The following is a 26,883-nucleotide window of genomic DNA, read 5'->3' as shown; positions in this document are numbered from 1 at the left end:
CTCAACATCTCTAATCATCAGAAAAATACAAATCAAAACCACAAGGAGATATCACTTAACTCCACTGAGAATGACTTTTATCAAAAAATCCCAAACTTAGTATGATTTTAATATTCTTAAGTTTGTTAAGATTTTTTTTGTGGCCTAACCTGTGATCTATCCTGGAGAATGTGCACTCTGCTGTTGTTGGGTGGAATGTTTTGTATATGTCTGTTAGGTCCAGGTGGTCTATAGTGTTGTTCAAGTTCTCTGTTTCCTAATTGGTCTTCTGTCTGTTCTATCTATTATTGAAAATCGGCCATTGAAATCCCCTAGTATTACTGTGTTTTCTATTTCTCTTGTCAATTTTGTCAATGTTTCCTTCATATATTTGGCTGCTTTGCTGTTAGGTTCATATATATATTAATAATTGTTATAGCTTTCTGGTGAATTGATCCTTCATTGTTATATAATGTCCTTCCTTTTCTCTTATGATAATTTTTGACTTAAAGTCTATTGTATCTGATGTAAGTATGAACAACCCTGCTCTCTTTTGGTTTTCATTTTCATGTAATATCTTTTTTCTTCCTTTTCCTTTAAGTCTATGTGTATTCTTAGGTTTAAAGTGAGTCTGTCATAGACAGTATATATTTGGATCTTGGTTTTTTAAAAAACCTATTCAGCCACTCTATGTCTTTTGATTAGAGAGTACATTAGTCTGCGAGGGCTGCCATAACAAAATATCACAGAATTTATGGCTTAAACAATAGACATTTATTTTCTCACAATTCTGGAGGCTAGAAGTCCATGATCAAGGTGCTAGTAAATTTGGTTTCTGGTAAGAGTTCACTACCTAGTTTACATATGTTGCCTTATATAATCTTTTCTCTGTGCTCACATAGAAAGAGAGATCTCTAGTATCTTTTTCTCTTCTCGTAAGGACAGCAATTCTATCATATTAAGGCGTCACCTTTGTTATTTCATTTAACCTTAATTGCTTCCTTCCTTATGTACCTTGTATGTCTTTTAGTACATATGAATTTGTGCCTCTCCAAATACATGTGAAGGGTGGCCAATTCAGTATATAACAAGGAGTTTAATAAATTTACATTTAGAGTAATTACTAATAGGGAAGGTCTTACTATTGTTATTTTGTTATAACTTTTCAGCTCTCATGCTCCTTTACAGGACAGAAGCCATAGAGGACACTCATCTTTGCAACTCTTACATCATACTGTGTTATGGGTCCTGTTACTTTATTAAGGGCTTATTAGCCCTGGTTCAGAAGAAATGTAGATATTCCAACGTTGGACATAGTCATCCATAGGATGTTGGTGGCTCAGCTCTTGAAGCATTTTCATGGCTTTAATGGCATTAGGAGCACATAGGATGGTGGAGTCCTCAGAGCTATGGGAATAGAACAAGTGCTAGCATAAGACGTGGCTTAATACTTAAGAGACAGGACTATGGGCCTGGGGGTATAGCTCATCCTAACTTGCTAAACTGGTAAGTGAGTCTAGAAAGAAGCCATGTGAAAAAGAATAGGAATCACTATAAATTCTTACATATTTCCTTCCTTCCTTCCTTCCTTCCTTCCTTCCTTCCTTCCTTCCTTCCTTCCTTCCATTCCCTTGGGGGTTTTCCTGCTAATCACTACAGGGAAATAGATGGGGGGAGTATGCAAAAATATGGGGAAAAAACATGGGGGAAAAAACAAAGTTCACAAAATATTCTCACAGTCACTGTTGCTATGTTACACTCACTGATTCCTTTGCTAAAGGGTATCCCTGATCTCCATTTTTCCAGTTTTTTCAACTTTTATCATGTATTATTTTATAATAATGTTATATCAATAGAAATCAAAAGCAAAATAATGCACCTGCAATTCCACCAGCTGAATGAATCAAACAGGATGTCATAGTCAAGAGACAGTTTTTGAGTCCTGATTCTGCTACTTCCTAGCAAGGCAGTCTGCAGCTGCTCATGTTCACTAAGTTTCACTTGTGCTCATCTGCAGAATGAGCGTGACGATAGTGCCGACCTCCCAGCGTTGTTGTAAGCATTAAATGAAATAATGTGCATAAAAGTACCTCATAACTATAATTTACTGGGTACTTTGGTTATAATTACTTTTGTTTTTCTATATTCTCTTCTTGCTCTCATCCATAGACATATAGACCTTTCCCAGCTGTGACTGTTGTACACATAAGTTCATAGTTTGCCCCTTGCTCTTATCGTGGACTTATTTGCCTGTTGCTATATCATCACTATCATTATTTTTTAAGGTTGCATGCTATGTTAAGTAGATGTGCCAAAATGCATCATATCATTTCCCCACTGTTGAGTCGTGTACCTATTCCTGAAACTCTACCATATAGATAACAACAATGAGCATCTTTTAATGATTTGTATTTTTTTGAACATCAATAGGAAACTTTAAACTCAAGGTCTACAAGGGCTAAAGAAGTTTTTTCTTCTGAGAGTGTAAATGGTCAAATTCAGGCTTGCTGCCAGTAAGGCTTTCATGAGCCAGAGCTGTCCTGACACAAAGACAGTGCCTAAGGACCCATAAATTGTGCTTTGTGCCCCCGAAAAGACAAGAAACAAAGACATGGTGGGGCCTGGGCAGTGATTTTTCAACGTAACAGTGGGAATTGCTATGCATATTGGTGGGAGCAATTATTTACAGATTGGAATAGATGAAAACACAACTTTAGAGTGCCAAAAGCCAAAGTCCTTGCCCAAAGAGGTTACGATTCAAAATCTTCTAATTGGATGTGGGAACACAGAGCCACGATGTCCAAGCTACCAGTCACAAGGAGTCTAGAGATGGAATTGGCACCATCAGAGGTTTTGCTAGGAGGCAGGTCTGGGCAGGTCAGAGTTGGAGGAGCAGACAAAGAGAAAAGAGGCCAGAGCCAAGCACCACTCAGGGGGAAGGAAAGACTAGGAGAGCAGAGGTGGTCAGGGTTAAGCAAAAGAAAGCAGAATATAATCATAAGGGAAGACATTTCTTCAAAACTGCTTCATTAAAAAAGACCAGGTGGAGTGGAGAGAAATAGCCTTTCCTCTTAATGGCAAGAAAACCAGATGGTGGCTGGCTTTAGGAACAAGAAGTGGGCCCAGAGGACAAAGGTGCTGACCATCATATAAACCCAGGGTGCATCCAGACTCTCTCCACTGTGACACATGGAAGAAATGATGGGGACGGATGCAATCACAGGCCAACATGAAAATGTCACCTCTCTGCTTAAGATCCTTAAAAGATTCCCCTTTGCTTTTAGGACCAAGTCTGACCCCATGCTATGGCTTATAAGGTCTTGAATGTTCTGGCCTCTGCCAATTTCATCAGCCCCGTATCTTCCCACAATCTAGGGTTCTGGCTCAGTGTTCATCATCTCAGATTCTTGAAGGAGCTGTGCTCTTTCACTCTCAAGCCTTCTTACATGCTGTTCCTCCTGCTTCCAACACTCTCCCTTCCCATCTTCCTCATCTAGCTAATTCCTACTCATTGCTCATGTCTCAATTTAGATGAAATTTCTCCAGGAAATATAGATTTATGAATTCCTTGGCATCCTGTGCATGCTCTATAGTGACACTTGCCAGACTCTTTGGTAATAGTTTACTTTTCTGTTTCCTCCATAATCTGTGAGCTCAAATGGTGCAGGAACCACATGTGTCTCACTCGTCATTGACTCTTTAGTGCCTGGAACAGAATAGGTACTTGATAAATATTTTGAATATAATAATAAATAGATGCAAGCAAATGGACCAATTCCTTTTAGTTATTCACCACTTACTGTGCTGTGCCATGGTCTGTGACAAGCTTCGTTCTAAAAGGGATGAACAAGACAATCATGGTTTCTGTCCCCATTTGGGCCCACTGTCTAGTCTAGTGGGGGCATAGGCAGGTACATAAACAATTCTGGAGTAAGTGCTCTAAGAGAGATGCAGAGTGTTCTTGGTGAAGGGGGTCGTCATGCTAAAGAGGAAGAAAGGGAAAGAATCCACCGATAAGAAAGGATTACAGCTTGGCTTTGGAGGTCCAGTGATGCTTTAGCAGACAAAAAAGGGGGAGCAAGGTGTATCTGGCAAATAGAGTAGCTAGAGCAAAGCCATGGAACCAGGAAAGAATGGAAGATAGTCAGGGGACAGCAAGCAGGCTGGATGGCCACTGTCAGAGATATTGAATTGTGCTGTGAAGTAAGAATGGAAGGTAGGCAGTAGCCAGATCACAAAGGACCGTATCTGTCAAACTAAAGAAAATGGAATTTATCCGATAGTCAATGGGGAAATGTGTGGGGTGTTCGTGTAGGGAAGTCACAGGACAAGAGCTCTACTTTGGTTGATGGACAAACTGTTACGGGACAATGTGGTTGGGAATCCTCAGTCTGTAAGCAGCAAGTCTGGGAGAACATGTTCTAAGGAAAACCTGCTTTTCATGATCTATAGTATAAAATTCCATAAATGTTTATCAAATTGCAGAACATGTAGAAAGGATGTTGGCTGGATTCTGGAATACTCATATTAGAGGGGTTGTTTTGGGGTCAAACCTGTGATAGTACACATTTATCTGGTACAGACCAACCACACGGATGGCTGCAGTGTAGGCACAGGTGAGAGGTACCAAATGGGTATAATAAAAAGAAACCAAGGACAGGAACACTGCTTAGGGTTCCAACTCCAGTTCTGCCTCTGACTTGCTGTGCAACCTTGAGCAAGTCCCTTCTCTCCTCTAGGATTCTGTTTTCCCAGCTAAGCCCTTTTCATTCTAATGCTGTAGGGTTTGATGGGAATCTTAGACTACATGGTTGAATTTTGGGGATGGCCAACCCCAAGGCTTCTGCTAACCTTTGTGAAAATAAAAAAAGTGCCCTTTCTTCCAGTCACTTTACTTACATTAGTTGTAAAACTGCTCTAAGAAATACACAAATATTTTCTGTCTACTAAGTGAAGGGCATCCCCTAGGGCAGTATAGTAAACAATCTACACAATAGTCTAGCAACCCTAGACCCACCCAATACTCATGTCAGAAAACAGGGGCTGGGAAGGCCATCGGTCTGTCCCAGTGAGGGATATCTTATTGGTTCAGGACAGATAAAGAAGAACATGGCTTTTGAGGTGAGAAAAGTAGATGATGAATTATGAAGAGCCTGTCATAAGAATGGCAATGGCTCCCATCAACAGGGTGATGGCGGCAGTCCTGCAGCCATGCCTTCTCCATCGGCCAAGCAAAATTTTCCAATGAAGACTCTAACCAGAGACTATACAGTTGGATATAGGGTGGTGGGGCATGTGGATTAGCTGAATAGCCCAATTGCTAGACATGGTAGAAAAGGGATGCCTTTCCGAAATGACCCCTTCACAGATGACAGCCTCTTGAGCATGTCCTTTCAAGCAAGACTTTCTCAAAGTCATTTCAAAGGGGCCCCACATCATGGAGACTATCTCAGACATCTCAGATGCCCAGATACAGAGAGCAACAGTGGAGACTTGGCACAAAAGTCTACCAAATATTTTAAAGGACTAGTGTTTATTCCTCCACAAATGAAACCTTCATAGCACCCGATGAGTATATTTATCTGGGACTGACTGATTTACCAGCAACTAAAACATGAAATTCGCTAGTCCCTAAAGGCAATTTTGTCCTTCTCTGGCTTATGCTTTAATAAATCATCCCAATCAAGGTCAGCAGGCATTGGGGGAAGGTACCACATTTGCTTTTCATATTCTCACATTCTGCATGAACAATTGTTTTCCATTTAGGGCCTGTGATGATCCTCTTGAGACCGTCTGCATGTTCCTGTGATTTCTAGTTTCTGGGGAACTGGCCGTGTGTTTGCTTTGGCAGAATATAACAGGAAACTTTCCTTTTTGCTTTTTTGTTTTCAAAATGTAAAGTCCTGGGAATGTTTTAGAAACAGGCTCCTGACCAAAACAGTGTTTCTACTGTAATAGAATATAACAGGAATGGTTCTCATGAACAGAATCTTTCTTCTTCCCCAACCATATGTTTTAAAAGAATGAAGAGACTTGATTTGATTGGTCATATTTCTATCAATTCCCCCTGTTGCTGTGAAAAATGTGAGTGTGCACGAAACCTGCTTCTCTTGTTAAGACAACCCCAAAGCCCCAGAAGATGCCATTTTCCTCCAAACAGGAAACTCAAATGCTACTAGGAGTACTAGGAGAAAGAAGGACTTAGACAGCATGGACCTGGCCCTGGGGATGAGAGAAACCACAGCTTATGGTTCAGTAATGGTCCAATGGTGGTGGTGACAGTCATGCTAAGACCCCAGAGGGGTCTTTCTCTTGAGCTGAGGAGATGAAGGAGGACCTATAAGATGTGAACCAAGGCTCCCGAAGCCATGCTAGCCATAGAACTCTGGTAATTAGAATTACTAGACAATGGAAGGGAGCACTTCTGAAACTTTTAAAAGCCAACAAAACATTAAAACAAAAGAAACACATTCCATTTAGGTTTCTGGTCTTCCTTGGTTCCTCTTCTTAGGTAGGGATTGCATTAGCTGAATCCAAAGTTTCTCATTTGGTATTTGCATTTTCTTTTATTTTTATGCTTTAAAAAGAAACAAATGAGTATCCCTGATGCCAGGATCTGGAAATGAGGCAGCATGTTAACTATCATGATCTTAGAGGGCATATTTTTAAATTTTAAAATAATTACTAAATCTTTTGTGATGTCTTCAATAACAATTTCATGAATCAAATCACCACTTGTCCCATTTGATTGTTATTTCCATGTTTTACCTGAGAAAGGAAGCCATGAGGAAGCTCAATTTCACCGTCTGCTTCCAGTGTTGCAAGAAATTAAAAAGTGAGACTGCTACCCTACATTTTGTACTTTTTCCCCATAAAAATAATTTTTTGTGATGCCTTTAATCGAAATAAAATTAGCTTTGGCATTTTATCATGAAGTTAAGATAGTGAAGGGAAATGTCAGAGTGCCCGTTCTAGCTAGAGAGAGAGAGGGAGAAAGAAAGAGCAAGCGAGCAAGAGAGAGAGAGGTGGGGAGAGGAGGTGAATTAGCAGCCTAGACTCTTGCCACCTGGCCCAGGTCCTTTTCTAGTAGAGGTTGTTGACCTGCAAACTGTGAACCTGGATTGGAAAAAAAAAGTTGTTAATTTAACCAACTTCTAAATAGATTTAAAATTTCCCCCAATTAATGAATGTAGATAATAAACCACAGCAGTATTAGCAATACTTTAAACATGTTATCAAGACCAATTAGACATATTTGCAAATTACATTAGAGTTGTTGAACACATCTCAAAATGTCATTTATACTCACTACTCAGAAATTACAGTAGTTGTTCATAACTCCTGATAAAGAAGTACATATGTTAATGTATCACACATTTGTTTGTAAAAAGACTGTTGTCTGATATGGGTCTGTAGGCTTCGCCAGACCACGATAGGGGCCAGGTCACAATGCAGGTTAAGACTTCCTGCTCCATGGTAAACAGTGCTCACAGAGTCACAGAGAAAGTTAGGGGCAGAACTGAGACAAGAATCCAGGCATCCCGTGGCTGCTCACCAATTGCTGCTAAATATGAAATGCATATAGATGACACTTTAAGTAAATAGTATGTGTGATGGATCCTTGAAAGAGCCAAGACCTGTCACTTCCGTTCTCCTCCTCCTCCCAAACCTGTCCTGAGGAGCCTTCAGCTGCACCTCAATTCTGATTAATATTTGGCAGATGGAATTTCCTGTACCTGTGTTGTCCCCAAGATTTCCTAAAGTTAATGGCACCGGAAATATGCATAAATTAATGATGGCTGGAGATGGCAGAATCTTGTGGCAGGTGAAGCTATAAAAATCGAGAACAACCTTCCCTAGGTGTAAATATAAAACTCCTCTGGGAGCATATCTGAAGGAAAAGTGTTTCTGTAACACTGAGTTAAAATATAAATTACATTATTCAGAGCTATATAAGTGTGGGCTACTAAATAACACATAAAATAAAACAGCACTTTATGAGAAAGACTCATCCTATATTTCAAGCATTTTCCCACTCTGAAATTCGTTATTTAATATGGACACTTTTAGCCACAGAATTTCTAGAGTTTATTCAATATCTTTTATGTGCTTTACAAGGTCATTAGAGAATTTATTTGCTCTTTCCCTTACAGATTGGAAGGTGGGCAGTGATATATGATGTTTCACATTTTATTTATTCACCAAACTGTTCCAGATGTGATCCCATCATTTATCCACTGACACATCAAACCTGCTGGGTGCCCTGCACACTGACCTCCTCCCCACGTTCGCTTTCATGCTCTTAAAGTTATAGCAGGGCTCACTTCCATGGGAAGACAAGAGAATTGCTATTTGGGGAGAGATAATGGCAGGAGAGAGACGATCGAACTTTAGTAATAAAAAATTTAATTGCTTGGCTACAATTTGGAAATGATATCCAGGTGGAAAACTGGCCCAGTACCATTTCCCCAAACCATTGCCTCCCATTGGCCCTCCAAACAGGGCTGCATGCCTCAGATTTGGAATGTGCAGGATCTGAATAAACGGAATTGAACAGGTACTAAATCATTTCCCCCTTCTCCTAGTGATTTGTCACCGTAATAAGCATTCTGAGGGTGATAGACCTTTTATTACTACACACTGTTAAGCAGGAAGGAGGCTGCAATGTATTCCTGGCACTCTTTAGGGAAAATAATTACCCCATGCAGACATTTTTTAAAAATATCGATTTAACAGAAAGAGTTATATTTAAACCCAAGTGCTTATTTAGTACAAAATATGAAACATTGTTGTTTGTGTTGGAGAGGATAATGGTGACTCATTCTATGGCACCACAGTCCCTGAGATATAATCCACATTTTCCCGACTACCTCTCGACGTATTTTTTGGTGGAGGCAAAGAGAAGAAGAGGAGTTCTCATTTGGAGAGCCCCTCTATGATGCCAGTTCTATATATATTATATGTAAATACTGATAACTGCCATCTAATATTTGAAAAGCATTTTGTAATTTGCTCAATGATGGAATATGCATTCTTCCATTTGATCTCCATGACAGCCCCATGAGGCTTTCAGAGCTAATGTTGTTAGTCCCATATTCTAGTGAAGGAGACTGAGGCTCAGAGAGACTGATATGAGGATGGGAAAAGTATATATGTAATTGGCACTGTAGCTCTGTTTGCCAAATTTGGTAAAAATAACTTAGCATGTTGCATGGAGCGTACTAAAATATTATTCACTGTTTATTTGAAATTCAAACTTAACTGGTGTCCTGTATTTTATCTGGCCACCCTAACTGTAGTGGGACTTCAAAATTAGAAGTCCTAATCCCTTCTTGCCCCCACCAAAAAAGAAATTGATGAGTTGCTTAGGAAAGTGTGGGTGACTTGCCCACAGTCCCATGGTAAGGAACTGGCAACACTGGGAATTAAGGCCATTTCTTTGGCCTCTTAGCTGAATACCGTTTATGCTTTCTTTTGCCTCCCCACCTTCCACTTGGGATGGGGCAGGAGAACTGGTACATGCTGTGGGGCTGTGACAGGATGGTAATATGCTCAGTCCAACTTTGGTGGGAAATAGTTTGCTTAGGCCTTTGGGCTCATTATACTCAGGGGAATGTAATGATCCAAAGACCACCATTGCCTGGCGCCCCCTCTGAAGGGCATCATCTGACCCCAATCCAACTCAGCATCCACAGTTTGAAATAATCTGAATGGTTCTCTTAAAGTGGGCATAAGAAGATACACCCCGTCTCACTCATAAATACAGGGATCTACATCAAAGCAATGCAATACCATTTTCTGCTTATCAGGTTGGCAAAACACAAACCTAGATTATACCTCATGCTAGTGAAGTAGAGGGAGGAAGAGGCTTCTTTTATACTGTTGGTGAGAGTGTAAACAGATTCCATCTTTCTAGAGCGTAATTTGGCACTATCTATAGCAATTTAAAACTCACATACCATTTCCCCCCTTTTTTTATTTCTGCATATTATGGGGTACAAATGTTTAGGTAACATTGCCCTTGCCCCCTGCCCCAGTCAGAGCCTCAAGCATGTCCATCCCTCAGATGGTGAGCATCACACTCATTATGTATGTATATACCCATCCCCCCCTCCCCCTTCCCATCTGCCCAACGGCCAATGACTGTTATTTCTATATGTGCACTTAGGTGTTGATCAGTTAAAACCAATTTGCTGGTGAGCATGTGATGCTTATTTTTCCGTTCTTGGGACACTTCACTTAGTAGAATGGGTTCAAGCTCTATCCAGGATAATAAAACAGGTGCTATATCACCATTGTTTCTTATAGCTGAATAGTACTCCATGGTATACATATACCACATTTTATTAATCCACATACCATTTTGCCCCAACAATTTCTTAGATATGACACCAAAAGCACAAGCAAATGAGATGGTTAATGTGTATGTGTCAACTTGACTTTCTAAGAGATGCCCAGATAGCTATTTAAACATTATTTTTAGGTGTGTTGATGAAGGTGTTTTTGAAAGATATTAGCATTTGAATTGGTAGAGCCAAGAGTAAGATTGTCCTCACCATTGTGGGTGGGCGTCATCCAATCCTTTGAGAGCCTGGATAGAACAAAAAGGCAGGCGGGGGGGCAGATTCACTCTTTCTGCCAGAGCAGGGACATGCATCTTCTCCTGCCCTTGGACTTTGGTGCTCTTTATTCTCCAGCCTTTGGACTTACACCAAGTCTTACACCATCAACCCTCCAGTTTTCAGGCCCTTGGACTCAGACTGGGATTTGCACTCCTCTTCATTCTCAGGTCTTTAGACTTGGAATAGGATTTACACCATCAACTCTCCTGGTTCTCAGGTCTTCTGGCTTGTACTAGAACTATATTGTGGTTTACTGGGCCTCCAGCTTACAGACACCAGATCGTGGTACTTCTCAGCCTTCATAATTACATGAGCCAATCCCTCATAATAAATCTCTTTCTATATATCTAAATATATCCTATTGGCTCTGTTGCTCTGGAGAATCCTAATACAAAAGGATTTCATTTCTTTAGCTTTCAATCAAAATATGTAACGAACTTTTTTATTTTTATTTTATTTTGTAGTCATTTTGTCAAAAGCAAATGACAGCTGAATGGTATGAGTGGTAAATTTGGAGGTGTCAGCTTGAGGAGACAATGAAGACATTTTGAAGGGCTGACACTACTGTGAAATGATCAGGGAAAATTACTTTTAAAAATGTTCTGGTTACATGATTAATCCTAAAGGCAAGAAAGATGTAACCCTATCAGGATGGTTTGTTATTTTATAAAGTAAAAGATGCATGGCTTTGATGAGCAAGCATTATAACATTTTTGTGTGTGTGTGTGTGTGTGTGTGTGTGTGTGTGTTTTATTTTATTTTATTATTTCAGGGTTTTGTGAGGGTACAAACATTATAGTTACACTTTATGTCTTTGCCTCACCCAAATGCAGGTTAAAGGCATGGCCTTCCCTCCCTTTAGTGCTCCCCGTGTCCTTTAGTTGTAAATTTGCCCCCCCATCCCCCTCATCCCTAGAGAGTATTTCTGCCATGTGATCAACCTAGTGTTGATCAGTTAGTACCAATTTGATGGTGAGTACAAATGGATCCCATTCTTCTGCTCTTGTGATGCCCCACTTTGGATAATGGGCTTAAGTTTAATCCAGGAAAATATAAGAGGTGCTAGATCACTGTCGTTTCTTATGATTAATATTCCATTGTAAACATATACCAAATTTTGATAATCCACTCATGGATTGACGGGCACTTGGGTTGTTTCCACATTCTTGCAATAGCGAATTGTGCTGCCATAAACATTCGGGTGCAGATGTCTTTATCGTAGAATGTTTTGTGCTCTTTTGGGTAGATGCCTACTAGTGCTATTGCTGGATCGAATGGTATTTCTATTTTTAGCTCTCTGAGGTATCTCCAAATTCTTTTCCACAGAGGTTGCACTAATTTGCAGTCCCACCAGCAGTGTAGAAGTGTTCCTGTCTCTCCACATCCTCGCCATCATTTGTTGTTTTGTGTTTTTTTGATAGAGGCCAATCTCACTGGGGTTAGGTGATACCTCATTGTGGTTTTGATTTGCATTTCTCTAATGATTAGAGATGTTGAGCATTTTTTTATATGTTTGCTGGCCATTATTCTGTCTTCTTTTGAAAAGTTTCTGTTCATTTCGCTTGCCCATTTGTTGATGGGGTTGTTTGATTTTTTCTTGTTGATTTTTTTGAGTTCTAGATAGATTCTGGTTATCAGCCCTTTATCAGATGTGTAGAGAGCAAATATTTTTTCCCATTCTGTGGGCGGTCTATTCACTCTAATGATAGTTTCCTTGGCAGTGCAGAAGCTTTTTAATTTGATTAGATCCCACTTATTTATTTTTGTTGCTGCGGCAATTGCTTTGGGGTTTTTCTTCAAGAATTCCTTGCCTAGGCCGATGTCTGAAAGGGTCTTCCCAACATCTTCTTTTAGAATTCTTAAGGTTTCATGCCTTAGGTTTAAGTCTGTTATCCATCCTGAATTGATTTTTGAGAGAGGTGAGAGGTGGGGGTCTAGTTTCAGTCTTCTGCATGTAGCTTTCCAGTTTTCCCAGCACCATTTATTGAAAAGAGATTCTTTTCCCCAGTGTATGTTTTTGTCAGCTTTGTCAAAGATTAGATTACCATATGCAGATGGTTTCATCTCTGGATTCTCAGTCCTGTTCCAGAGGTCAATGTCTCTATTCTTGTGCCGGTACCAAGCTGTTTTAGTTACTATAGCCTGGTAGTACAGCTTAAAGTCTGGTAAACTGATACCTCCCAGTTTGTTCTTTTTACTTAAGATTGCTTTGGCTATACGAGGTCTTTTCTGGTTCCATACAAAGCATAGAATTATTTTTTCCAGATCTGTGAAGAATGATAATGGGATTTTGATAGGGATTGCATTAATTCTGTAGATGACTTTAGGTATTCATATATGCCAACAACAGTCAAGCAGAAGATCAAATCAAAAACGCAATTCCTTTTACAATAGCCTCAAAGAAAATTAAATATTTAGGAATATATTTAATGAAAGATGTAAGAGACTTATACAGGGAGAACTACGAAACACTAAAAAAAGAAATTGTAGAAGATGTAAAAAATGGAAAAACCTACCTTGCTCATGGATTGGTAGAATCAATATCATTAAAATGTCCATTATAACATTTTTAACTCTCTTCCAAAGAAAAAAGAAAATGAAAATAAAAGTATTTATTGAGCACCTATGGTATGCAAGGAGGGCACTGTGGTAGGCTTATGGTCCTAAGAAACTGTGGTTGGAAGCCACCCCATGCATCCATTGGCCAGTCATGTCCTGCTCTACCCTAGGAGATCAGGCACATGTGTCCAAACTGCAAATCAAAGCAATGTGGTAGAGTGCAAAGAGCCTCAGCCTAGAATTTACATTAAAGATTGACTGGTTGGATCTAGGGGAAGTATCTTAACCCCTCCAGACCTCAATTTTCTAATCTGTAGCATGGAAATAATAATGCCTGTCTTATACCTCACAAAGGCAATTCTATGCTAAAAGTTGAAATGACAGAGGTGAAAGAGTGTTGACAAAAGTAAAAGCAGAATGCGGGGTGCCTGGTGATATAGTAATGAGGCTTGGACTTGAGAAGACATTAAAGATATGTCTCAGCTCTGCATAGGCTGGCCTCATAACCTTGGAAAATTAGTCCATTGCCTTCAGGATTTCCAGGGTGGGGAGAGAACAGTGGAGGCTAGTTTGGCTACTATTCAGTGCCAAATATGTGCAAGGCATAAGATATGAACATTATAAAAATAGTGATCTCAGCCTTGCCTTACTATGTCCTCAGAAAAATTTCCAGAGAGCTCAAATACTATGGGTTGCAGATGATGCTATTGGTAAGTGGTAAGTGGTATGTGGATTATATGTGGAGATCTCTTGGGATCCATTGGAGGTTAGAGTCTCACGTGCTCACTGTTTCTCTTCATGTGGCCCACAGGGAGAGCCTCTTTGGATGATCATGTCTATCATTTTCTTTTCACTTGTTATAATTGGGCTGTAATTGATATATAACAAACTTCATTTATTTAAACTACACTCTAACATCAACACTAAGGTGTTCACATGGTAGTAGTACTCACTGGGTGCCAGTCAGGTGGGGGGGGTGGGGGATGGAGGGTAGATTGGATTGGGGGGTAAACCCACAGCTAATGGAGACGGGGCACATTGTATGGGAGAAGGATATGCTTGTGGCCCTGGCTTGAGCGAGGCAAATGCATTTCATGTATCAAAATGTTTGTACCCCCATAATATCCGGAATTAAAAAAAAAATAAAACAAAATATTCAGTAAACCAAAACACAAAAAAAATTTAAAAAAACTACACTCTATTTCTGAATATATAAAAATTCTTTAAATGTTGCAATACTTTTACATATGCTTCAACTGGGTCAACTTTCTAACCACATTTCTTTCCCATAGACTTACATTTTCTTCATTTGTAGCTTGCTCAGGAATACTTTATTTTTTGTAGTTGTCCACTTTGTATTTAGCTTTTCATCAGTTTTCACTATGGTTTGGGTGGAATAGAAGCATTTTTGCACTAGATTTTATTCATTTGTCTATGGATTTTTTGTCATCTCTGAAACAATATTTTTAGATCTGTTTGTAATCTTTTAATATCCACATAATTTCATTTACCATTAAAAAATGTAACCATTCAACTATACACTGAATTTCTTGAACTTAATAGATCTTCCTTAGGAAATAATTTAAGTCATAAACCACTAAGCACATGCTGAAGAATATAGAAGTTTAGCTGTTACAATTTACTTTTTTATTCTAAGAATAATATAATATTTCCGAATACACCACAAAGTTGTCCAGCCAGGCTTGAGGCCTATGTCCATCTCTGGGCTGTTGTAAGAATTACATGCAGCCATCAGGGACAGTATTTGTGTTCTGTCCACATGTGAACAATCACTTTTATCCATATCATTCACACTTTTTGCAAGATAAATCAAACTTTCAGCTTTGGAAGACTAAAGATGGTGGCAACAAGGAAAACACCACCATGCTCTTAAATTCAGAGTGATGTACACTGCTCTCAGAGGGTAGATGCTAAATTCTGCAAAGGTTTTCTTTGCTCAGAACCTGGGGTTTTGATGTGTTTGATGACTCATCAAACTAGATGCATGTGACCCAGCTTCTTTTACCCTACAGCCACATTCGGTGGAGACCCATCTCACTTGAAGTAGGTGCGTGGTGATGCAATGGCTGAAGAGCAAATTGAATCAGATGGTGGCTAAGTTGATAGTCTCCTCTCATCCAATAGCAGCTGATACTCTGGAACACAGAAACAATGCTTCTGTAAAGGAAAATCTCAGGACCTGGGGAAATCTGGATATAAGTGACCGACTCAACATAGCCAAGTGTCAGAAAGTCTCTTGTGATGCTAGCTGTTCTCCTACCTTCAAGATAGCCTCTTCACTGTCAGCTTTCTTTCTAAGTAGAGGCTGTTGAAACACCCAGGTGGGAAGTGATGGTGACCCCCAACTTGAGTAGCCAATTGTAGGGATGAACGGAAGAGGAGCAACATGAGATCTATTATGACAATGGCAATACAGGTCCTCAGTGCACTGTGCATTGTCAAAATTCAAAAGTCTCTGAGCAGGGGACATTTTTCCTTAACTCATTTTGTAGAAAAAAACTGACTTGAACTGGGGTAGAAGAGGGATAGTATTTACAGTCTTTATTCACTCTATATAATGTGAATATTCCTACATATCACTACAAAAACATCATTTGTTTGATTAGGGGGTGCTGCCCCAGTATTTTATATAATATATGATATATACAATCTATTAACTTTTTAACATTTGAAAGTTTAAAAACTCTGAACCACACCTGGCTTCAAGGGTTTCAGGTACGGGTTGGTGGACATGTATAGCATAATGGTTAAAAAAGTGGGCTCTGAAGCCAGACCACCTGGTTCTTGTCCCAGCTCTACCACCTAATAGCTGTGTGGCCTCTGATAAGTTACTTTACCTCTCTAAGCCCTGATGAACATAATAGAACCTACCTTGCAGGGTTGCAAAAATTGAGTGAGCAAATAAACAAAGTGCTTAGAAAGTGCTTGCTGTTATGAATAATGACCTGGGGACAACTGGCATAATCCTGGACTCCCCAGGAAGCCAGGCTCTGATATCCTAGGAGCTGTCAGCCATCGTCAAATAGGTGAGCTCCACGAGAACTGCCACCCTAGATTCTGGAAGAGAGTGAAGGGAAACATTTACTGATAAAACTAAACCTCACTGCTGTCACTTATGGCTCCTGTGTTCAAGACCTGACATGTTCTTTGGGATCTAGACTTGACTCAGCTATTAACTTACACTGTGACCTTAAAGCAAGCCACTTGCCCTCTCCTAACTTCTAGAACATAATAGGGTAAAGCAGATGGTTTCTAAAGGCTGTCCAGCTTGAATGCATTTATTTCAACAGGAACATACTGCAGACAGAAGAACTCCACTTGGGGATTTGAAAACCTCTCGCTTGCTAATTCCTGGGGGCTAAGGCAACACAATCCTTGTTTGCATAACCCAGAGCTATGTCCAGGGCCAGGCCAGAGCAGCAGATGGACAGATCCAACTCCTAGATGCTTGTAATTGATCAGGACACACTGTAATGAAGTAATTTTCTTGTCTTCATTCTCCATGTCAGCAGGGGCCTGTCTGCCACGCAGGAAGGGTGACAGAGTAATCTGAGCCGCAGCTGAAAACCTGCTTTTTCTCCACAGTTATTTAGCTTGCCACGAGCTATGGCAGGCAGCGGGAAAGAGTCCAGACAAGCAGGGAAATTTGGCTGCTCTCAAAATATCATAGAGGAACTTTAAAAATTGAACTGATTTGTGCTTTGTAATGTTTTCAATAATGTGTAAATTAAGTTAGAGCTTGAATCTGGGTTTAAGGGGGAAATTTTATATGTTACCAGTCATGAAAGGGCCACAGAAAAATCTCATTGTATGATAATGTTCCTTCCCTTTGCTGTACCAAGAATTGCACTTTGCATAAATAATGAGTTCTGGGGTAGAATATATAGCATGCGTTACTTTTCAGCATCAAAGAATGCTCAAAGTTACCCGGAGGTCTGAAAACTCTGGGACTTATGAATCTCTGGGTTCAGGGGAAAGCCTCACCACTATAGGCCTGGCTTACAACCTCTTCAAGCTAAAGATGCTGCTGTGGGAATGTGACACAAGTCTCAACTTTCTCAACTGGGACATGGGCATCATAGGTCCATAATATGCCCTAGCTCAGATTCTGGATTAGGAAACAAACCACAGTCTTAGTGGGAACCTATGTGGAAGATGATGCCTCCCCACCCATGGGCACTGCACTAAAGGCCAAATTGTATGATTCAAAGTCACTTAGGCCCTACAGTGCCTTCCACATACCCATTCTCTGAGCCAGTGGCCCATTTTTTCCCTAAGGTTTAAATCATCTTGTACTTTTTTTACCTCAAAAAATGTTATAGTAGCCAGATTTGTGACAAATAAAACATAATTCCAGCAAAACCAGGTCCAGATGGTATCAAAACAAAGATTTAGGAAGAAGTGCAGCACAGACCTGCATGCTGTAGACCATTTGCTGGTATAATCCCCTCTCCCCATCATAAACAACTGGACAAGCTTCTGAAATCCAGAGACCCTGAGGCGGTCATTAAAATCTAGCCCATTTTTTTCAGTCTGATTTGAAGTAAGTGTAACAAACATCTCTGGGAGTATTGTGCTTCTACTTTGCAAAATCTTCAGCGTGGCATCTGTTGGTCCTATGGGAACCTTCTAAAGGGATCTACTCAGCTTATCAAAAGGAAAGGGGAATTTGACATTTTCATTACTGAAAGCTTTTTCTAGAATTTACCATTCTGGTTACTTCTGAAGAGTACTAGATGTTGGTTTACACTTGAAATATCATAAGTGAAAACATTTGGTAGGACCTAAAGTACTACATGGTATACAGATGTTAAGTGAAAGCTCTGAAACTGTGCAGGTTACTCCAGATAAGCCCCATCATGAAGCTGGAGAGATGTGTTAGATGCAGCATGGGCCAAGACATGAGGAAAGCAGAGAGAAGGTGTCTACACTATTGAAGCAGCCAGAAAAATGAGGTCCTAGCAATCAGAAGAGGATGTCCAAGGCTCAGGCTCTGGACACAGTAGGAATGGCTCTGCATTATCTGGGGCTACAAGAAAGATTAAATACCAGGTCATTACCTCAAACACACTGGTGAGAAGAAGGCTGAAGGGTAAAGCTCTTGTCAAAGAGTCCATGTCTGGAACCCCAGACCCACATAATATTATGGGGCAGATCCAGGCGACCTGAAGCACTGAGGCCCCAGCCTCATGGCCAGTGGCTTACTTTTGTGTGCAAAGATTCTAGTCACACTCGCAGCCAGCTTATCTGGTGCTAGAATGGTGATTATTGGTAATAATGCAAGCCTTTACTTGTATTTTCAAAGCATTTCTTCATCAATGAATTCATTTTTGCCTTCACAGAAAATCTTCAGCAGGTAAGGCAGGTGTTATCTTCACTTGCATAGAAAGAGAAGGTTGCTACCTAAGGTCACCCAGCCAGCCACAGACACAGGAAAGTGGCCTAGCCCCTAGTTTCAGGTTTTCCACCAGCCTTATGCCCTTTTTAAGGACTGACACACACAAAATAAGAAAGGTTTCCATTGATGAATGTAGCTCATTTCCGCAGGGCCTCCATATCCTGGGCTGCTTAGGACCATGGCCCCTACATTTTCCAATAGGTCCACAATTTAACAACTGGATCCTGATGAGAAGTATCTGGAGTCTGATAAAGGCTAATCACAGTTAAGAAATATGAAAATTGGGAACTCAGGAGAAGATTAGCTTCTACTGCTGCCTGGGCAGAATAATCAAGAAATTAGCAGAAACTGATGGCGACCATAAAGAGGCACTAGAGGATAATTGAAGTATTAAAATTAAAGATACGCTGGCAAGTGGTTTGTCCCTTTAGAATCCAGGCCATCTTCTTTGCTATCAGGACATAATATGACTCAATATCTTTTCAACAAGGCAGTGGGGGCTCTGCAGAAGGGTTGTCTCATAAGCTAGGGCCAGGGCTGGTGTGGGACTGAGGGACACTGGCTAATGAGTAGGCTTTTCTGCATGAAGCATGAGGACCCTGGTGGGGCCTCACACTTTTAGGGTTGCTCTGACAAAGTAAAACAAGTACAGAGAAAGGCAATCAGAGAGAAGGGTCTGAACTCACAGTATAGGAAAACCTTTAGAAATGGACAGGCAATGGCTCCAGGTGGACATTGTTGGCATTTTCAGTTATTTTAGCCATGACATCATGAGGCAAAGGGATTCATCTCTAGACTCCCAATGGAAGAGCTAAAACTACATTTAAAACATTTTTAACCAAGCATTGTTGAGCTCCTTTCATGTGCCATAAAATGGATATGCAGTTTTCATACATGGTCTCATTTAATCCTCATGAAGTGGGGTCAGATCTGAAAAACAAGGTATTATCCTTCTTTTACAATTGGTGGAACAGAGGCTCAGAGAGACAAAGTGACTTCCTAAGAGTCAAGCGAAGGGAGACTGAATTTTGACTTCAGTTATGTCTTTGCACCATAGCTCATGCTCTTTCTGCTACATCACACAGATCTTAATTTGACATAAGAAACACTCAACATTTAGAGATGTGCCATGATAGAATCCATGCCTCATGAGATAGCAAATTCTCTATCATTTGAGACATTCAAACAGAAGATGGATGGAAATTACCAAATATTCAGACATTATGTACAGGTTGGACCATATAACCACTAACATCCCTACGAACACTGAGCTGTTTGGACCTGGCCACCTCAAAAGCGTGTGTGAAGGGAGTGGGGTACACATTGTAAATAAATCTCTCATTCATCCCTAGTAACTAGAAAGAAGAGAGATCAATGACTCACAAATTATTCTAAATCCTTCTTTTAGCCTCCTAATCCAGAGGCTATTTATTTACTACCCACTTCACAAAGTTCCCTAATTTGATAGCAGTCTTCTCTTTCTTTTCCCTTTAAGGCAAAGTAGAAAAATATCCATAGAGGAAAAGAGGGACAGATGGGATATACAGTTTAGCATCGAGAACAGTTACAGAAAGATCCAAGGGAACAAAGTAAGGTGGCCCACCATGACATAGGACCTGTTAATATTTTCATCAATTGACCACTTTACAGAAAGCACAGGGTCTTACTCAAGCCATTAAATCTTCATCAACACCCTCAAACCACATAATAGGATCCTTAAGAGAATGCCCTTCACTCTAAACTACCCACCCCACCTTCATGTCATCCTCCTGAGGAAGTAGGCTCCAACATTTCCATTCTATCTCTGAATGACCTTAACTCTGCGAGCTCTGAGTATGCTTACTGGCTGAGCCTTGATGTGAATTCCGACACAATGTCATTTTGTAATGATAGAAGCAGACATTCTTAAATAATTAGCCTTGGGAATACCAGTGTGTGTAGAGAGACAATCGATTTTTTTATATCTTTATACCTCATCTACTTCTCCAGAAGGATTTTAGGCAGCCTAAATACAATATTTTAGCACCAACACAATAAAACCACAATTGTTTTTTTTTCTTTTTTTTTTCTTTTATTTCAGCATATTATGGGGGTACAGGTGTTTAGGTTACATGTGTTGCCCTTGGTTCCCCCCCCCAAGTCCATGTTTCAAATATGTCCATCCTTCGGGTAGTGCGCATTGCACTCCTTGTGTATACAAATACCCATCCCCTCCTCCCTCTTCCCCCCTCCTCCCGTCTCCCTCCCCCCTCCCCGACATCCAATAGATGTTATTCTTATATGTGCATTTATGTGTTGATTAGTTAATACCAATTTGATGGTGAGTACAAATGGATCCTATTCTTCTGCTCTTGTGGTGCCCCACTTTGGATAATGGGCTTAAGTTTAATCCAGGAAAGTGTAAGAGGTGCTAGATATTTAAACAAGAGTAGAAATTATTAATAAAAGGGCCAAGTAAAAAGGAGTTAAGGGGAAGAAAAATGATTATATGGAAAGAGCTGAGTCAGAGGTTTCAAACTCAGATGGCTAGAGGGGTCAGGCAGGTAAGATAAATGTACGGATCAGACCAGATTTAAGACAATTGGGATAGGTAGGGCCTGTGGAACTGAAGAATTGCTTAACAATGGGGATATGTCCTAGAGTTGCCTAACAATATGGTCATGTTCTGAGAAATGTGTTGTTAGGTGATTTTGTCATTGTGTGAACATCATAGAGTGTACTTACACAAATCTAGATGGTATGACTATTATCAGCCTGGTCCAGGTCCATTCTCCTTGTTTGCAGTAAATCAATCATTGTGACACCAATTTTGCAAAAGAGAAAAGATTTATTCTCAAGGTTGCTGAATGAGGAGGTGGGAGAACAGCTCTCAAATCCACCTCCCCAAAGATAAGGCTTAGGGATATTTAGGGTTAGGGAAGTGGGGTGGTCTAAGGTGTGGGGAACTGTGATTGGCAGTGGGGAAAAATGAAGTAACAGGCTTATTCTACGCAAGTGTAGTTGGGGTTCATGGTATTTCATAGGACATATGTACAGAAAATAGTGGCATTAGCATGATCTGTGGGTAGAGTTTTTGGCCCACTGATGTCAAAAGGCCACTTCTCTGGCATTTGCACAGGCCCAAATGAAGAGTTGGTGGTCTCAACTGGTTTGAACTGGACAGAAGCTGACCCAATTCCTGAAAAAGAACTGAAGCAACCATAGTCATTTTGACTTATGAATGTTATCTATAAAGTAGCCAGTGAAGGTTAAGCTCAGCATTCAGCAGCATGGCCTTCACCTACCACAGCCTCCAGCTTCATGGAAAAAGGGGGAAACATTACAAAAAGCAAGTGACCAAAAGGAATCAGAGTAGGCAGACCTGATCAAATAAACCTGCCCATTTCATAGCCTGCCACACACCTAGGCTGTATGGTACAGCCTATTGTTCCTAGGCTAGAAACCTGTATGGCATGTTACTGTACTGAATACTGTAGACAATTGTAACACATGGTAAGTATTTGTGTATTTAAACATATCTAAGTATTTTTGTATCTAAACACAGAAAAAGTACAGTAAAAATATGGTATTATAACCTTGTGAAACCACTGTCATATATGCAGTCTATCTTTGAAATGTTATGAGGCACATAACTAATTATTTTGAAACACAAGGTTAGCTGAACACAACTCATCTATAGGTAACATTTTTCCCCCAGTTTGTGATTCTTGACCCTGATGAAGAGAAACTGTTAAAAATGAGCAACTATTTGACTCTGAAGTTCCTGAAAGACAAGGCAACAATATACAGATGGCCTAGAGGATCTTGGGCAGCTCACAAAAGCAAGTAGACTAGTCTATCGAGACAGACAGTCTGTTTCTTATTTCAGAACTGTAAGAAAAAATTGTTGTCCAGGTCTTTGCTTAAGGGAACTTGTACAACATAATGGATGGTATACCTAAAAGAAGTTTTACCTAAGAAATGCACTGATATTCCACATATGGTGTCTATTATGTGGGCCCTCAGGAAAATTCAAATGCATAATGTTAAGAAACAGTTTTGTGAAGGGAGTTCCACTGGGAACACAGTGATAGAGACCAGGTCTGTAGCTTACTGGTGCTCTGGTATGAAATGGAGATAAAGCTTTGAAAATTTGGAGAAATTCCCTAAAATTGGCATTCTTGAATATCAATGGCTTCTCTTGGGCTTTTTAAAGAAATATGCAGATAATTCAAACTAACGTTCCTAAAAGAGAGCTAGAAAGAAGGGGAGGTGCTCTCCAATGTTGCCAGAAAGAGGATCTATATCCAACTCAGCATGGAGGTAACCAGAGTATCATCTGCAGGCTGAGCCTATGTTTGTCTCAAAGGGTAGCTTTATTCATATATTTGGGATGTATTCTTTCTTTCCCCAGTCAGCCTTTGCTACAGCACATCTGTGCATACTGCAGACACACAACAGGTCATGATCACATCCATTCCCATGGCTTTAAATACCAACTTTATGTTCATGGCTTCCAAACTGGTATTTCTAGTCTACAGTTCTGCTCTGAGCTGCAGACTTGCATAGTTAATTGCATAGTCTTCCTTTGGATGTCTCATAAGCATCTTAAATCCTGCATGGCCAAAACTAAACACTTGAGTTTTAATTCCTCCAAATTGTTCATCTCCCACTCTTGTCCACCTCAATAAATGGCATCAATATCTCTCCAACTGCTCAAGGCAAAAACCCAGGAGTTGTCATTACCCTTGATTTCCACTTCTTGAGATCATATGAGGGCATAGAAGTAAAGAGCTTGGGCCCTAAAGTCTATTGCCTGGGTTAGTAAACCAGAGCCACTTTTAACTGGTTGCGTGATATTGAGAAAATCATTCAAAATGTCTATGTCTCAATTTTTTCATTTTCAAAATGGAAATAATAAGAACATCTCTTTTATAGAGTTTTAGGGGGATTAAATGAGATAGAGCATAATAAACTCTTAGAATGGTAGCCAGCACCTAGTGGTACATGATCAATGAATGTTAACTGTTATTATTCTCATTCCCACCTTCTATTCTATTCTATTCAAATTTTTGCTGAGGCATAAAGGAGTAATAAAAATAATTCATTCATTCATTCATTATGATTCAACAAATATTTTTGAGCACCTACTAAATGTCAGGCATTGTGATAGACACTGGGAATAGAGTGATGATAAAAGCAAAGATTCCTAGAACCTGGCCCTCATGAGAGTTTATTTGTGAGCAGATGATAACTGTAGTAAATAAGTCACTTTAGTAGTATGTTAGTTCATAAAAAGTGCTACTGGGAAGAATAATGCCAGGAAGAAAAATTAGAAATGTGGGAGAGGGGAAGATGATAATTGTTTTTAACAGCATGGCCATGAAAGGCTTTTCTGAGAAGGTGACATTTGAGTAAAAATATGACAGATAGAAGGAATAGACCTAGTAGATACCTGATGAAAGAGACTGAAGTGGAAGGAGTGAGGAGGAAAGTTGTAGCAGACGAAGTCAGATAGGCAACAAGGGACAAGAGCATGGAGGGCTTTCTAGGCCCTTGTGAAGACTTTGACGTTTATTCTGAATGAAATGAGGAGCCAGTGCAATGTTTCAATGATAGAAGAACCATGACATGTTTTGAAAGATTCACTCTTCCTGCTGTACTAAAACTAGACTGAAGGGGGTGTAGGGGAAGAATGGAAGCAGAGAGTCCAGTCAGGAGGCTACTGCAATAAAGTGAGCCAGAGAAGATAGCAGCTTGGCCCACAGTGGTATCAATGAGGGTGGTGAGAAGTGTTCAGATTCTGGATATATTTTGAAGGTAGAACTCACAGGGTTTGCTGACTGGCTATGAGGTATAAAAAAACAAGAATCAAGAATGATTTCAAGTATTAGAATCAGAAAGTTCTGGATTCAAAATCCCAGCTGCTGTGTTTGAATTCAAATGGCAAATAATTTATGAAGAAGACCCCAAAGGCAATCATAACAACAACAAAAATAAATAAATGGAACCTAATCAAATTAAAAAGCTTCTGCATAGCAAAGGAAACTATCACAAAAGCAAACAGACAACCTACAGAATGGGAGAAAATATTCGCATGTTACACATCTGAAAAAGGGCTGATAACTGGAATCTATATAGAACTCAGGAAAATCAGCAAGAAAAAATCAAACAACCCCATTAAAAAGTGGACAAGGGACATGAACAGAAATTTTTCTAAAGAAGATAGGCTAATGGCCAACAAACATATGAAAAAATGCTCAACACCCCCGCTGCCTCAGCTCACTCCTATCCTCTGCAGCATCACCTGTACCCGCTGTTCAAAAGATGGAGCCAGCTCTGTCTCTCCCCGTTCCAGGGGCCACCGCTTGTCGGGTCTGGCACCCAGTGTTGCCTCCTCCTCCTCTGCAAGTAGTAGGATCATCCAATAGGCCTTGCTATTCCTTGTGTAGTGAGGCCGGCTCCTGCGGGCAGAGTCAGGGCTGCTGATGCCCCCCTCAGCCCCACCAGATTCCTCACCATGGCTGAGATGGGTCGGTGGCCGCAGTAGGTTGCCAAGTGTGGTTTTCCGGGTGCGGGGAGCTGCCACAGGCTGGTCTCTAGATCAGGCCATGGACCCAGTGTGGACCGAGGTTTCTTGAAGGCAAAGAGGGTGCCCATCTTCTTTCACAATGTACGGGGCACAGGAGTGGCACCCCCCTCAGTGGCCGGGTCTACCTCGGGGGCCCAGAGGCAATCCTGCTAGATCAGCCTTTTGGAGAAGAATTCCTCCACGCTGCTCTCCTCCACGCGGGCACTGAGCACATTCCCTTCTTGCGTCAAGGCTGGGAGCACCTGCAGGCCCCCAGGCGGCGGGCGGTGGTGGTACTGGCGGCGCAGCCACAATCAGGCCCTGGTAGGATGGCGCAGTGGCTGTCCCGTGGGTGGCAGGTCCATGCGAGGAGGCAGCGGGCCGGCTGGGGGCCCGCGGGCAGCAGGGCTCGAAGAACTGCGTGAGGACGGCCCTGCCTGCGGCTCCTTATCTTCCCCTAGAGCCACCAGCTCGGGCTGGGGTTCCTCAGCAGCACTGTGAATGGATGAGGCGGTCAAAGACCGTGGCTGGGTTCAGGCCATTTCCGAGGACTGTCATCCTTCTCCTCCTTCTGTTCCTCCTCTTCTTTCTCTTCCTTCTTCTCCGGGAAGAAGAGACCTTCCAATTCCCCAGGCCTGAGGGAGCTGGGCTCACCTCCATCCCGTGTGGGTAGGGCAGAGTGCATCACCACTGTTGCCTGCTGAGCCAGACTCTCCACCAGCTGGTCCCGGGCTGCACTCAGACCTGCCAGAGCCTGAGCCACAGTGCTCTCTGCCAAGGTCGCTGTGACTGACAGCTGCATATCCCTGAGCCTAGTGAAGGCATTTTGCAGGAGCTGTTCCCGACAGGAGCTCTGGGAAGCCCCTTGAGCCCACCAGGACTCCCTCTAGCTGCTCCCTCCAGCCAGATCCCTGCAGTATCTGTGGGCAGAGGCTCCTTGTTGTGTTCAGTGTGGCCTGAGTGAAGTCCTGCCTCAGGAGACCCTTCGGCTTCTGCCGAAGCTGCCAGTGATGGCTTGGGGAGCTCCCAGCCTCATATAGAATGGGGAGAATACTGAAAGAGAAGTTGGCATTTTGGATGGCATCCTCCACCTGGTGCACAGTGCCTTCACCCTGGGGCCCAGCCCCACAGCCCAGCAGCTCCACGTGCTTTTGCACCAACTGACATAGTTTGTTCACTTCCTGCTCAGAGGGGTTTGAAACCAGACTCAGTGGATGAAGGTGGGACAGGCGGTCAGAAGAGGCAGGGTCTGCGCGGTTGTTCCTCAAGAGACAGGCTTGGATCTGATGGACTGCACTTGCTGTCAGTTCCGGGTGACTGGGCTGCGCCTGGGCCACGTCATTGAGTGGCAGAGGCATGGCCTTCAGGCTATGGTTGTGCTCCAGTGCCTGCACCACATCCAGCAGGCCCAGAGCAGAAGTATTGTTCTAGTTCCAGACCACAGACTTCATTTGAAGAGAATGATGGAAAAATAATCCTTGGTGCTGCTGTGGAAACCTGGCTATGTGATAGTGTTTTGACTTCAAGTCTGCAAAAGTCCAGCAGCCTGGGCAATCTGAAGAAAGAGCAATCAGATGTGGAAAAGGAGTCTATTCAGAAGCCTTCAGAGGATAAACCTCCAGCAGAAATCAGCCCATTTGGGAGCCTCCCTCCTAAAGCTCCAGGACACAATTTGGGAGCCTCCCTCCTAAAGCTCCAGGACACAATGCCTCCATGGATGACAATCCCTTCATGAAGATTGTACTCAAAAAAAA

The 26,883-nt window shown here is 41.3% G+C and overlaps 1 pseudogene; it reads right to left on the bottom strand.

Annotated features, from left to right (window-relative positions):
• Nucleotides 1-7,030: 7,030 nt before the first annotated feature.
• On the bottom strand, nt 7,031-26,746 carry LOC105827217 (annotated as a pseudogene).
• Nucleotides 26,747-26,883: the final 137 nt, after the last annotated feature.

The sequence above is a fragment of the Propithecus coquereli genome, unplaced genomic scaffold, assembly GCF_000956105.1.
Source record: "Propithecus coquereli isolate 6110/MARCELLA unplaced genomic scaffold, Pcoq_1.0 Scaffold99, whole genome shotgun sequence".
Taxonomy (NCBI): Eukaryota; Metazoa; Chordata; class Mammalia; order Primates; family Indriidae; genus Propithecus; species Propithecus coquereli.
The sequence above is the reverse complement of the archived record's forward strand: the minus strand, read 5'-3'. Positions and strand labels throughout refer to the sequence as shown.